Here is a 13,306-nt window from a genome sequence, read left to right on the forward strand (position 1 = left end):
CAGTGCCACAAGAAGGAAGAGGAAGAGAAAAAAAACTTAAAAAAAAAAAAAAATCATCAGAATTCCCATTTCATAGACGAGGAAACTGAGGCCAGTGTGAGTCTGACCTCCAAGCTGCACTGAAGACCGAGTCGGCAAGCAGATGACAGAGCTAGAACTGGAACCTAGAGCCCAGCCAAACCAAATCCCCACACGGGGCCTCACGTTAACTAGGTCACCGTGTTACAGGAGCCGGTCTCTGGCGGGGCAGATCCTGAGACTCGTTCTTGCTGGGGCCGGCCCTGACGGCCTGACTCACATGCACACCAGCCCCGTGAGCCTGAGAAGGACAAGCGGTGCTGTGCCCAGCTGACTTCCCAGGATGACGGGGAGCAGGGTGTCAGAGTGGTCAACATGTTTTCTTCCTGAGCAGAAGTTAAACAGGAAGTCAGTATCCACGGGTTGCCTTGGCAAGAGTGCAGTTCGTTCATGCTGAGGTGCTCAAGTGGACTGTGGAGGAGGAGTCGGAGGCTGCCAAAGGGACTTGTCTTTCTGTCCACCGTGGATCAATTTTTTTTTTTCCTTTTCTTTTCTTTCTTCTTTTTTTTTTTTTTTCTTGTCACCCTGGCACTGGGGATTGATTCAAGAGGTGCATTATCACTCAGCCTCACTAAGTTGCTAAGGCTGGCCTTGAATTTGGGATCCTCCTGCCTCAGCCTCTCAAGTCTCTGGTCAATGACCATTGTTTCTTCTTGCTTGGTGCCATGGTCTAAATGCTTTGTTCCCCCAAATTTCCTGTTTGGAACCCCTAATCACCAATGTGGTGGCATTTGGAGGTGGGGATCCTGAAGGTGAAGCCCCCAAGATAAGATGAATACCATTATTATTATTTTTTTTATTTTTTATTTTTTTGGTGGTAGTGCTGGGGATTGAACCCAGGGCCTACTGCATGTAAGGCAAGCACTCTTCCAACTGAGCTGTATCTCCAGCCTGAGTACCATTATTAAAAGAGGAAGAGAGGGCTTGGCGGTAGAGGATGTGGGCAAGGCCCTGGGTTTGATCACCAGAATCACCAAAAGAGAGAGAGAGAGAGAGAGAGAGAGAGAGAGAGCACAAACCAGAGCTCTCTGTGTCTCTGCCACATAGAAACAGAGCAAGATGGTGGTGCTAGCCAGAAAAGGGTGTTCAACAGAGCCCACCCAGCTGACCCCGGATCCCTGATCTTGGACTTCCAGCCACCCAATCGAACCAGGCACAATGGTGCCCACCTGTAATCCCAACGACCTGGGAGACTGAGGCAGGAAGAGTGCAAGTTCAAGTTCAGCCTCAGCCACTTAGGGAGACCCCGTCTCAAAATAAAAAATAAAAAGGATTGGGGATGTAGCTCGGTGGTAAAGCACCCTGGTTCATTCCTCAGCAGCAAATAAACAAATAGCTACCCCGCCTAAGATGTCTGTCATCGCAGCCTGAGTTGAGGAACACAGCTGGGTGGATGGTGACGGCCACACCTTGCTCGAATGTCATCCCTGCCCCTGTTTTTAACTTCTGCCCTGGGTGGTCTCGCAGTGCGCATATTAGCACCATCAATGCTAGAGCACATCTCTCTAGGAAGAGGTAGCCTTGAGCTCCTTTGCAGACTATAAATTCTATGAGGATGGAGGTTAGGGCTCCATCTGCAGCCCCAGGCAGGGAGTGGGGGCACACCTGCCGCTGTAGTAACTGGTGAATGAACAAACAAGGCTCCAAGAAAGAAACTCAGGTCGTTTAATTGGGGGGGGGGGGGGGGTGTTTGGCCATTTTTCACATAATCACTTAAGCTGACACGGTTAGGGCTTGATTTCTTCCCCACGGTGTGTGAAAGTTCATAGCTTAGCTCTCGGAAAAAAAATCTTCCTTCCTTTACTTCCAGGTCTTTGGAAAGCTTTGACGGTACCCTCTCAACAGCCTCCCCACAAAATTCGCAGCCTTGAGAACTGACCTGCTGCTGGGCGGGGCATCGCATGCTTGGAATCCCAGCCATTTGGAGACTGAGTCAGGAGGATCCCAAGTTTGAGGCCAGCCTGGGCCACTTAGTGAGACCCTGTCTCAAAATAAAACTTTAAAGGGGCTCGAGATGTGGCTCAGTGGTAGAGCGCCCCGGGTTCGATCCCTAGTACCAAAAAAAAAAAAAAAAAGTGAAGCGCAGAACTGTACATCCCTTCTTCTGCCTCTCCTGGCCTCTGTCTCCATTTGGTGAGGACTAATTAATAAGCACTAAAATGGCCTTGTTATTTGGAAAGCGCTCTTGTTTTTCCCCAAATCTATCTGGGCAGGTTCAGGCCAGTTCACCAACAGGGGTCCTCATTAAAGTCTGAAAATACATTGTAAACCAGAACTGGAAATACGGAGCCAGACATTACAGCAGCCTGTTAACAAGAAAATCAGCACAAATTAAGACACAGCCAGACAGAAACCAAAGCAACTTGCCGTTGCATAAATTACGTGCATTAGAATCAGGGAAGGCTTGCACTGGAAATGCTGCCACCGGAGCCCCCGAGAGACATAACATTGCGAAGTTAAGCGTGTCCGGTCTTCATTTACAAAGAATTTAAAGTAGATGATGAGGCTCTCTGTGGCAACTCTCTAAATTGCTATGTGACTGGAATAAAAACTATGCTTGCTCCATTCATAATTTAAAGGCTTGGAGGTGGAAACAGTTTTTAGAAATCATTTGCTGTGGCCTGTGTGCAGAGAGGGTCAGGGTGGGGCTGGGGTCAATGGGAAGATGCTCAAATGACTTAGACAAATGGACGGGCAGCTGGGCGCGGACTCCAGGTTGCTTTCTGTTAAATGGGACGAGAGTTGGTTTGTTCTTCAAAGGCGGCGAAGGGAAGTTCCTGGGATAACCGACCACAGGCCCTTTGTCAAGTGCAAGCAAATGTGGTAGCAAATAGTTAATGTGGAATGTTCTGTCACTGCTCATTCATCTGCTGTGCCCTTGCCCTTTCTAAAAAAGGTTCCTGGCAGCTGAGCTCGGTACGGTCCCTGGCAGACCCACCAGGCTCTTTCCTCTCACGCTGGGTATGTGTACATTCACACCCAAAGGACACAGCAAAGGAAATGGCATGGCGCCTCCAGGCCTCCCGGATCTGACGCCTCTCCGCACCACGGCGACCCTGGGCGAAGCCATCCTGGAGGGCCCTGTAAGGCATGGCTCTGGGTTGCCATTTTGGATCATCCCAGGAACGCTGGAACATTCCATCTCAAATGCAGGCCAAGGACTTCAGTCTTGCTGAAGTTCCCAAGGTTCCCCAAGGCCTTCAGGATCAAGTCCAAAGGTCTACGCTGCACACGATGCCCCTCACCGGCTGCTCTGCCCATCAATCCAGCTCGCCTCCGGCCCAGCTCAAGCCAGGGAGAGCCCGGGTTTCTGTCTAGACAGTGCCCGGGAGACTCCACTGACGTCTGCTGAGTGAACAGCACCTCTCTGTTCTGGGCCTTCCCTCTGGCCCCCCAGGCTGCCGAGAGCACCCTTACCTCTCCATCTCTAATTCTTTTTTCTTTTTTTAATTTTTTATATATATTTTTAGTTGTTGATGGACCTATATTTTATTAATTTTTTTTAAATGCAGTGCTGAGGATCGAACCCAGTGCCTCAGACATGCTAGGCAAGCGCTCTGCCACTGAGCCCCAGCCCTCTATCTGTAATTGTGATCATCGCCAAGGTCTGGGGCATCGCCAAGGTCCCGAGAGACAGCCCTTAAGGAGCCCCTCCTGGCTCTGCGAGATGGAAATGCCTGTCCCCTCCTGGAGTCCCAAAGCACCACCTTCCACACGGCCTCTCACTCTGGGCTTTGCCATCTGGAAGGCGAGAGGCCCAGCGCCGAGGCTTTTACTGTCTTCCCTGGGACCCATGTGTGAGTGCTGTGCTAAATCTGTCAAGTCAGTTACATCCGACTCCTGTGACGTAAAAGCTCCAGGGGCAGGAGACAGGGCAGGAGCTCCTGTCTGCCAGCACATCCCCCACCTGCATCCTCAAAGTGGGTCTCTTGTCCATATTTGCCACCAGGACACATGTTTCTGAAGGGCAGAGCTGGCTGGGGTCTCCCTGCATTTGTCCCTTGGCCAGTCCTTAGCGGAGATTCATGTCCGATGACTGAGCACGGCGGGCTTAAAAGAGGACTGAGGATAGCGGACGGAAGTGCACCTTTGAACCTCAGGCTAAGCAGGCTGGCGGCAGGGCCCCGCTGGTAGTATTTCAGTTCCTTCCTCTAGATTGGCTACCACGTAGGTCACTGTGCTTCTGAATGTCCCCTCTATTAAACAGCCATGAGACAAAACCCTGCCTTCTCTTCAGCTGAGCCTCCGCCTTCCCCCGTGGGTAGGTGGTCATCGTGTGACTTTTACGTCTACTTGACCTATTTGCCCAAGTGCAAGGATGGAAGGCTCCCTGATCGCAGTGCTGAGCGCCGACGAGAAGACGGAATGGGAACTCCCAAAGCAAACAACTCAGAGTCACCGGTGAAGGTCAGAGGACCAGAGGACCTCTCCCCAGCCAGGGTCCCCCGGGCCCTGCAGCTGGGTCACTGTATCCCAGGGGGCACTGAACTAGAAGGGGGTCACACGATGGGGGAGGGTCCTTGTCTTGGTGACATGGGTCTTGTTCAGAATGTTCTTTCTGTCCCAGCTCCCAGAGTGTGCCCCAGAGGGCAAGACCCTACCAAAGTCCCCCGCAGGACGCTCCTTTAGTTACTCCAAAATTCTCAAGGTAACATGGCTCAGTAAAAGAGTCCCGAGGCGGAAGAAGGTGGATTGATTCCCCCCAAACTCCATTCTGAGCCGGGTGCTGTGGCCCATGCCTACAATCCCAGCTACCCGGGAGGCTGAGTTAGGAGGATGCTAAGTTCAAGGCCAGTCTTGGCTATTTTGGGACACACTGTCTCCAAAATAAAGAATCCAAATCACATTGGGGGTGTGTTTCAGTGGTAGAACACCCCTGGGTTCAATCCCCAATACCAGAAAGGGGGAAAAAATAAAGGTCAGTTCTGAGAACAGAAAACCAAATCAAACCAGGTGTTTGAATCGCCAACTCAATTCCTTCCTCACCAAGGCCCTTTTCAGAAACAGCCTCAAGTCCCTGGAAGCCGCTGACCTTGGACTGGTAGGTGCTGACCCTTGACACCTTGCTAAGCCATGGCCTAGGACTTCTGGCAGCAGCACGGACTGGACAGGGCAGGGAGGAAGCGAGAGCAAGGTGCGGAGTCAATGCATCGCTCAGTGCTGTGCCCAAGCGCGGTCACATGGCCACCTCCGCGCCCCTCCGAACCAGCGACTCAAATGAGTGCAGCATCTGGCCTGGCTGGTGGGGACCCCCTCTCACCCCCGCTGGTCATCCTCCTCTCCCACAAGTCACCCGTGGGTCATCACCACCCTCAAAACACGCACACGACCTATCTCATCGGCTCCTCACAACCTCAGTCACGGAAGCGCCATTACCGTCCAACTGCAGAGATGAACAAAGTGAGGCCCAGCAAGGTCTAGTAACTAGCCCGTGTCCCACAGCCAGCAACGAACAGACCCGGGCAGTCCGGTTCCAGAGCCCATGCTGTGGCTAACCGGTGTGTGGACGCCTACAATCTCAGATCCAGGAGTACGGATGCTTGGATGAACATGACGTGAGCGCCCACCACGCGCCAGGCAGCATTTCAGACACTAGAGGCAGGAACAGGACAGATGAGGTGGCTCCCTATGGAGCTGACCCGCCACTGTGACAGACAGGTAAGAGAGGAGCACAGAAGAGCATTTCAACAGCGACGCAGGGCCAGGTGCAATGGTGCAAGGCCGCAACTCCAGCAACTCAGGAGGCTGAGGCAGGAGGATCGCAAGTCTGAGGCCAGCCTCAGCAACTTAGCCAGGCTTAGTTGTAAAATACCCCTGGGTTCAATCCCCAGTATCCAAAAAAGTTGGCGGGGGCAGTGAAGGGTACATACGGGAAGGAGGCAGGAATGGAGAGAATGGTTAGGAAAGGTCTCTCCAAGGACATGACATCTGAGGGGAGTGGAGACCAGAAGGATAAGGAACCCGTCAGGCAAAACCTAAAGAGAGTGTCTGCAGTAAGAGGAACGGCCTCTGCAAAGGCCCTGGGGCAGGGACACAGAAATAAGTGCAATGTTAGGAGAATGAAGAGGGGCTCGGAATCAGTGGCGTAAGAGCACAGACGTCTACAACAGAGCCAGCACGTCCCCGCTGGCTGAGCCTCCTGACGATGGCTGCATTGACTTTTCCAATGACTGACACCTACGACGTGTTTCCCAGACTGCCTCATAAATGAATGGCACAGAAATCCTTGCACGGCACCAAAAGTAGAGGACATGTTGAGATTCCGAGTCTCCTCTTCACCAGTCCACTGCCCAGCCAGCCCAAGCCTCCATGTTCATTCCCCAGTTCCCCCCGGCCCTTCAGGATGGGCTCTAAGATGATCTTCAGTATTGGCTTAGTCACTCACCAACTCTGGGTGAGCTCCTCACCCTCCATTTCCTCACCTGTGCATCAAGAGACAGGTATGTGCTAGCAAGAAGCCAATGGGTCGTCGCCCAGGCTGGGCACTGCGCAAGCACTTGGCAAGGCTCAGCTATGGCTGCAGCTGCTGCGTGGACTGAAGCACAGGTGTCGGCCCCCGTGGGTGCGCCCACAAAGGGATCAACAGGGCTCTGTCTCTGGAACTCCACATTCACCTTCCACGATGTGTCATTTAGACCTTTCTTCATGCTGAGTAGCCGACTGACACTGCACGGCGATCCAGATGGGTATTACTTCTAGTACCAGGAACAAAAATAACCACAGCTAACATATATCCCCGTCGACACAGGCCTTGCCACATCCTAGGAGGGACATGCTGTCGTTGTCCCCACGGACAGGAGAGGAAAGCAAGCATCTGAAGGTCGCACAGAGTCAGGATTTGAAGTCAAGCCCTCTGGCCCCAGAATCCGCCCTCTTAAGCATGATATTTACTCTTCAATGCAGCAAACCTTTATTAAGCACCTGCTGTATTACAGGCTATGTTAAGAGCCAAGAAACACAGATTATGTGGTATAGTTAATGGTACTGGCTTGAATAATAATCCTCCAAAGATCATTCCCATCCAGGACCTGGGACTGTGACCTCAGTTGGAACAGGGTCTCTGCAGATATATCAAGTTGAAGTGAGGTCAGACAGGATGAGGGTGGGTCTGAAAGACCCACAGACTGGAATCTTTATTAGAAGAGGAAGGTATGGACACAGTCACGCCAGAATATCATGTGACAACCAAGCAGAGATTGGAGTCTGCTAGATAAGAAGGTCAGCCTGCAGCAGAAGCTAAGAGAGAGGCAAGAACAGAGGCACATACCGATGCTTCCTTAGAGATTCTAGAAGGAAGTACCCCAGCCACACTTTGATTTTGGCCTCCTGCATTCTGAAAGTCTGGATTAATGTTCTTATTTTGGTACTGAGGATTGAACCCAAGGGTGCTTTGCCATTGAGCTACATCCCCAGCCCCTTTCTTTTTTACTTTTTTGAGACAGGGTGTCTCTAAGTGACTTTGGGCCTCACTAAGTTGCTGAAGCTGGCCTTGAACTTGAGATCCTCCTGCCTCAGCCTCCCAAGTTCCTGGGATGACAGGCCTGGATGGATTACTGCTGTTTGAAGCCAGTCAGCCTATAGTAATTAGTACCCGCAGTCCTAGGAATAGGAGACTCTAATGAAAAGGAGATAACAGGCAAGACACTTTCTTGGAGAGATCCAAGATGGCGGACTAGAGGAGGTGGCGTTCCTGGCTGTGCCCTGGTGTGAAGCCAAGAAAGCAGACAGGCAGCTTCTCGGCAATGTGGGTGATCACAAAAGGGTGGAGCAGGGCTTTACTGGAACCTAAAACTGGACATTCAAAGCAGACTGGGGATATGGGAGGTTGGATATAATAAAATAAGGGAAGAAATGCCAGCAGCACAGCCACTGCCACAGTTGGGCCGGAAGCTCCGGCCACAGTAGCCCCTCCATGAGCACAGTAGAGGGATCAGGGAACTCGGGGAACCTGCGTTTTGGGGAGGCCCGAGGCGTGTCTGGGTGCGGAGCGTTTAGAGACCAAGGACAGTGCCCAGCAAACCAGGACTCACTGCACCATATCCGCGTGTGAGGAAAGAGGCCGCCTTCCCTCCAGGTGAGGCGCACAGGGAGGAACCGTTCTGCAGCCTCGGCACAGGGTGGGCAACAGAGGACGCCGATTCCTGGCAAACCCAAGTTTGGCCCAAGATACGGGCCGAGGAGACACACTGCATGACATGGAGTGGGCCTCAGAGACCAGGAGAAAATCAAACATGGAGAGAGGCTTACACGGGGAGACCGGTCGCAGAAACCCACCGGCTCTAAGCCCTCTCCCTCCACCAGGCTGCCTGCAGGAGAGACGCATCTGGCCAGGAACTCAGAGGGGCTGGGTGGGAGAGGATGTTTGGAAACGGAACCTGAGAGCAGGAAACCTGGGGTCTGCAGGGGACACAGGGGACTAAGATTGGGCTCCCCCACCACACAGAGGAACCCAGGAGTGCCTGGGGTAAAGTCCACCAGCTGGACCAGCAAGGAGTGGGCCCTGGAGATGTGCTGATTGGAAATCTCCAGCCCCGACAGCATTCAGCAAAGAGCCCGGGCCTGCCTCAGCCCACGCCCTGCTCCAGAGAGCTCCGTCCAGGGCACCAGCTCCACCCCAGCAAGCCAGAGGGCAGGGCACCACGCTCCGGCAGACCCCGCCTAACACTGCTGAGAAGGGAAGCTGAGAAGTCTCTACTCCAGCGGAAAGAATTCTTCAACTTTTCATCAAGATATTTCTAAATTCTTTTTCACTGTTTAATTGTGACCTTCATGGGACACAGACATCTATACAGTCTCCTATGTTTTTTTTTAAAATTCTCATTTCTAGCACTTTCTGGAGTCAGTTACTTTACATAGATTAGCTTTTTGTGACTAAGGATGTTTGATTAGTATATTTTAGTTTTGTATTCTTTTATGTTTAAAAATTTTCGCTCTATATTTTTTCTCCCATTTCCTCTTGATTCTCTCTTTTCTTCTGCTAACAGCCCATCTCTATCGTTCTCTTTCACTCTTCCTTTAATCTTCTCCTTCTGTCTTCTCTTCTCCTCCCTCATAATCATCACAGCTCTGTTCTCTCCCTGCCCACCGTTTGAAATTATAAACCCTTTTGTACACTTGCAATTTTTATTGTAGGCAATAACTGATCATATCATTTCTATTTATTTTGATAATTAACACCGTAGACGTCATAGTAGAAATTATTTGGTTTAATGCTGCAAATTGTTTGCACTGGTTGTTGTGATTATTGTCTCCCCCTAAACAGTGAGGCACTGGAAACCTGCAGGGACACTATAAGTCCGCAGGGTAGAAACTCTACTGCCTCAGATCCACACTATTGGATGGGTAGACACACAAACAACATAAAAAAGCAAGGGAGCAAATTGCCCCAAGCAAACCAAAATATTCCATTAATAGAATCCATCAACAGTACAGTGGAAGAAATGTCAGAGAAGGAGTTTGGAATGTACATAGTTAAACTGATCTGCAAAGTAAAGGATGATGCAAGAGAGCAAATACAGGTAGCAAAAGATGACTTCAATAAAGAGACAGAGATTCTGAAAAAAAAATACAAAAAAAGCCTTGAAATGAAGAAAACAATAAATCAAATTAAAAATTCAATAGAAAGCATCACCAACTAACTAGACTGCTTGGAAGATAGAACCTCAGGCAATGGAGACAAAATATATAATCTTGAAAATAGAGTTGGCCACAGAGAGAAGATGTTAAGAAACCATGAACAGAACTTCTAAGGATTATGGGATAAACACATAAAGACCAAATTTAAGATTTATCAGAATAGATGAAGGCACAAAGGTACAAACTAAAGGAATGCACAATCTTTTGGATGAAATAATATCAGAAAATTTCCCAAATCTAAAGAATAAAATGGAAAATCAAATACAAGAGGCTTACAGGACCCCAAATGTGCAAAATTATAACAGACCCAATCAAGGCACATTATAATGAAAACACCTAGCATACAGAATAAACGTAGATTTTGAAAGGCTATGAGAGAAAAATATTAGATTACATAGAGGGGGAAACCAATTCAGATCTCAGATGATTTCTCAACCCAGACCCTCAAAGTTAGGAGGTCCTGGAATAACATATACCAAGCTCTTAAAGAAAATGGATGCTGGCCGGGCGTGGTGGTGCATGCCTATAATCTCAGCGATTATAGGCTGAGGCAGGAGGATCTCAAGTTCAAAGCCAGCCTCAGCAACTTAGCAAGGCACTAAGCAATTCAGTGAGACCCTGTCCCTAAATAAAATACAAAACAGGACTGAGCATGTGGCTCAGTGGTTGAGTGCCCCTGAGTGCATTCCCTGGCCCCCCCCCAGAAAAAAAAGAAAAAAAGAAAATGTATGCCAACCAAGAATCCTATATCCAGCAAAATTATGCATCAGATTTGAATATGAAATAAAAACCTTCTGTGATAAAAAAAATGAAAAGAATTCACAACCAGAAAGCCTGCGCTTCAGAACATTCTTAAGAAAATATTCCATGAAGATGAAATGAAAAAAAAAAAAAAAAAAAAAGTAAAAACCAGTCAAGGGAGGAACTACACTAAAGGAATAGTCAATCAAAGAAGACACTAATCCAAATTAAAAACTAGAAATAAACCAAAATGACCAGGAAAGACACTTTCTCAAGTCACACCTCAGCCCTACTTAGCAACACGAGTTCATGATTCTCCACTGGCAGTGAGCGAGCGGTCAGTGGAGAAGCCAGTGACGAATCACTCTGTGGCCTCGCAGGAAGTTCATCTTTCCTGTTAGCAACGCACAGAGTGAAGAAGCCTTGACCTCAGGCCCAAGGGCAGCACACCCGGCCACCGTCACAGGCCCAGAATACATTCATAAAGGCAAGAAAATAGGAAAGTCCCCCAAAACGGGCCCGACTCTTAGACACCCTTTTTGCTCAGGATGAGTATGCTGGCGGGGCAGCCCGGGAGGAAAATGTCCAGTCTCCTAAATCTCAACTTAAATAACGGGCCTGGTTATCTCCCCACAAACCTGCTGGAAACTGAAAGCGGAAGTCCTTAAGCATCTGGCAACCCAGGTCCCCGAGACTGGCAAATGTGATCATCTGGGTTAACTCTCTCTCCAGAAAAAATCTTACTACTTGCAAAATTTGACATTTCAGCTCATTTACTGATGATCATGTATTCATGAACTGCTTAATATGTGGGGAGGCCCTGGGCTCTTGCTAGGACTATAAGGGGAGAACTGACAAAATACTTTTCCTCCTCAAGTCCAGAGCTCGAAGGGAGGAGCCTGAACATATGACATATGCCATAACATATGACACTGGGTGGTTTATAACCCAGTTCAAGAGGCCAGAAGTCTGAAATCAAGACATCAGCAGGGTTGGATCCCTCTGGAGGAACTGACGGAGACTGGACTCTAAGCTGCTCCTGGTTTCCTGTGTTGCCGGCAGCCCTTAGTGTAGATTCACCTATCCCTGCAAGCTCCATCTCCACCTTCCCAATATCTTCTTCTCTGTGTTTCCTCTCTTCTTCTCATAAGGGCCCTCATCATGGATTTAGGTCCCACCCTAGACTCATTAAATCATTAAGATTCGTAACTAATTATATTCACAAAGACCCTGTTTCCAAATGAGATCACATTCTGAGGTTCTGGGTGGCCACGCTTGGTGGGGATGGATGCTATTCAACCCAACACAGGTGGTCAGAGGCACAAACAATCACCATGTCAAGCAGGTAAGGGTGGGACACCCTTAGGCATCCAGAATATCTTTCCTGAAGGAACAGAGACCTAAGCAGTAAGCAGTAACTCCTAAAGCAGAGGATGTGGACAGTGCACCAGGAAGAACCCACCACAGACGGGTGAAGTGGGGCCGGGCCAAGGGAGGCAAGAGCCGAAGATGGGGAAGATGGAAGGATGGAAATGAACACCAGTTTGTGAGACACTGTACAGTCTGGATATTATCCTTAGAGACACAAAATGCCTGTGAAGGATTGGAAATAGAGGAGTGATTCTAGAAAGTTCCTCTTGACTGAGGTGAGGAGGAGGCTGCAAGGTATGAAAGAAGATGTGATTGTCCCTATTTCTGGGGGAAAGTGCTGAGCTCAGGGACACAAGAGATTGAAGCCCTGTGGAGATGTCCCACGTGTCATACTGAGTGGAAGGTGGACCACTCAGCCAACGTGGGAGTTTAACCCAGTGCAGACAGGAACCGAGCTGGCCAATCAGATCAACATCTGCCCAGGAAAAAAAAAAAAATACAGAGGTCAAAAAGCTCTGACACTTGATCTCCATCTGGGAGGGAAAAGAAGCCAGGTGTTTGACCAAAAATCTGCAATGGCTGTTTTTAAATACTGGCTCACCACTTTAGCACTCTCCCCTTCTGCAGTCCCTTAGAATTAAGCATGCCTTAGGTGTTAGTCCTGTCTACTTACAAACATGTGTGCCCCACTGGCTCTCAGTTGCTCTTCAAAGGTCAGCTTCTCCCTTGTATCCCCTGGCTGGGTTCCACATCCTGACCTCTGGGATCCAAAAACTCCAGATGCAGATTCATGTAAGACTCAATTGAGTCAACTGAATCCCCCCGCCCCCAGTACCAGGATTTAACTTAAACACTGAGCTACATCCCCAGTCCTTTTGATGTTTTATTTTGAGACAGGGTCTCACTAAATTGCTTAGGGCCTGACTAAATTGCTGTGGCTTTGGACTCAAGATCCTCCTGCCTCAGCCTCCCAAGCCACTAGGATTACAGGTACACACCACCATGACCAGCTTCAATTGTAATTCTTACCTTCCTTTTAACCTGTCTCATCTGCCAGAGAGTGAGTAAACAGCAAGAATTTTTATCTTGTTCACCTCTATAGCTCGTAACATGCACACAGACAATGTTATTGGATAAATGGATGGATGGATGGATGGATGGATGGATGGATAGAAAGGTAATGGATGGATGGGTAGATAGGATGGATGGATGGACGGATGGATAGAAAGGTGATGGATGGATGGGTAGATAGGAGGATGGATGGATGGATAGATGGATGGATAGAAAGGTGATGGATGGATGAATGGGCAGATGGGTGGATGGGTAGATGGATGGGTAGATGGATGGATGGGTAGATAGGAGGATGGATGGATGGATGGATAGATAGGAAGATGGATGGATGGATGGGTAGATAGGAGGATGGATGGATGGATGGATAGATAGGAAGATGGATGGATGGATGGATGGATAGATAGGAGGA

The 13,306-nt window shown here is 49.2% G+C and overlaps 1 protein-coding gene across 7 annotated transcripts in view; it reads right to left on the reverse strand.

Moving 5' to 3' along the window:
* The window catches only part of ARSG (arylsulfatase G), a 121,301-nt gene that overhangs the window by 64,980 nt on the left and 43,015 nt on the right, over positions 1-13,306 (reverse strand). The window lies entirely within an intron of this gene.

Source organism: Sciurus vulgaris, assembly GCF_902686455.1.
Source record: "Sciurus vulgaris genome assembly, chromosome: 3".
Lineage (NCBI taxonomy): Eukaryota > Metazoa > Chordata > Mammalia > Rodentia > Sciuridae > Sciurus > Sciurus vulgaris.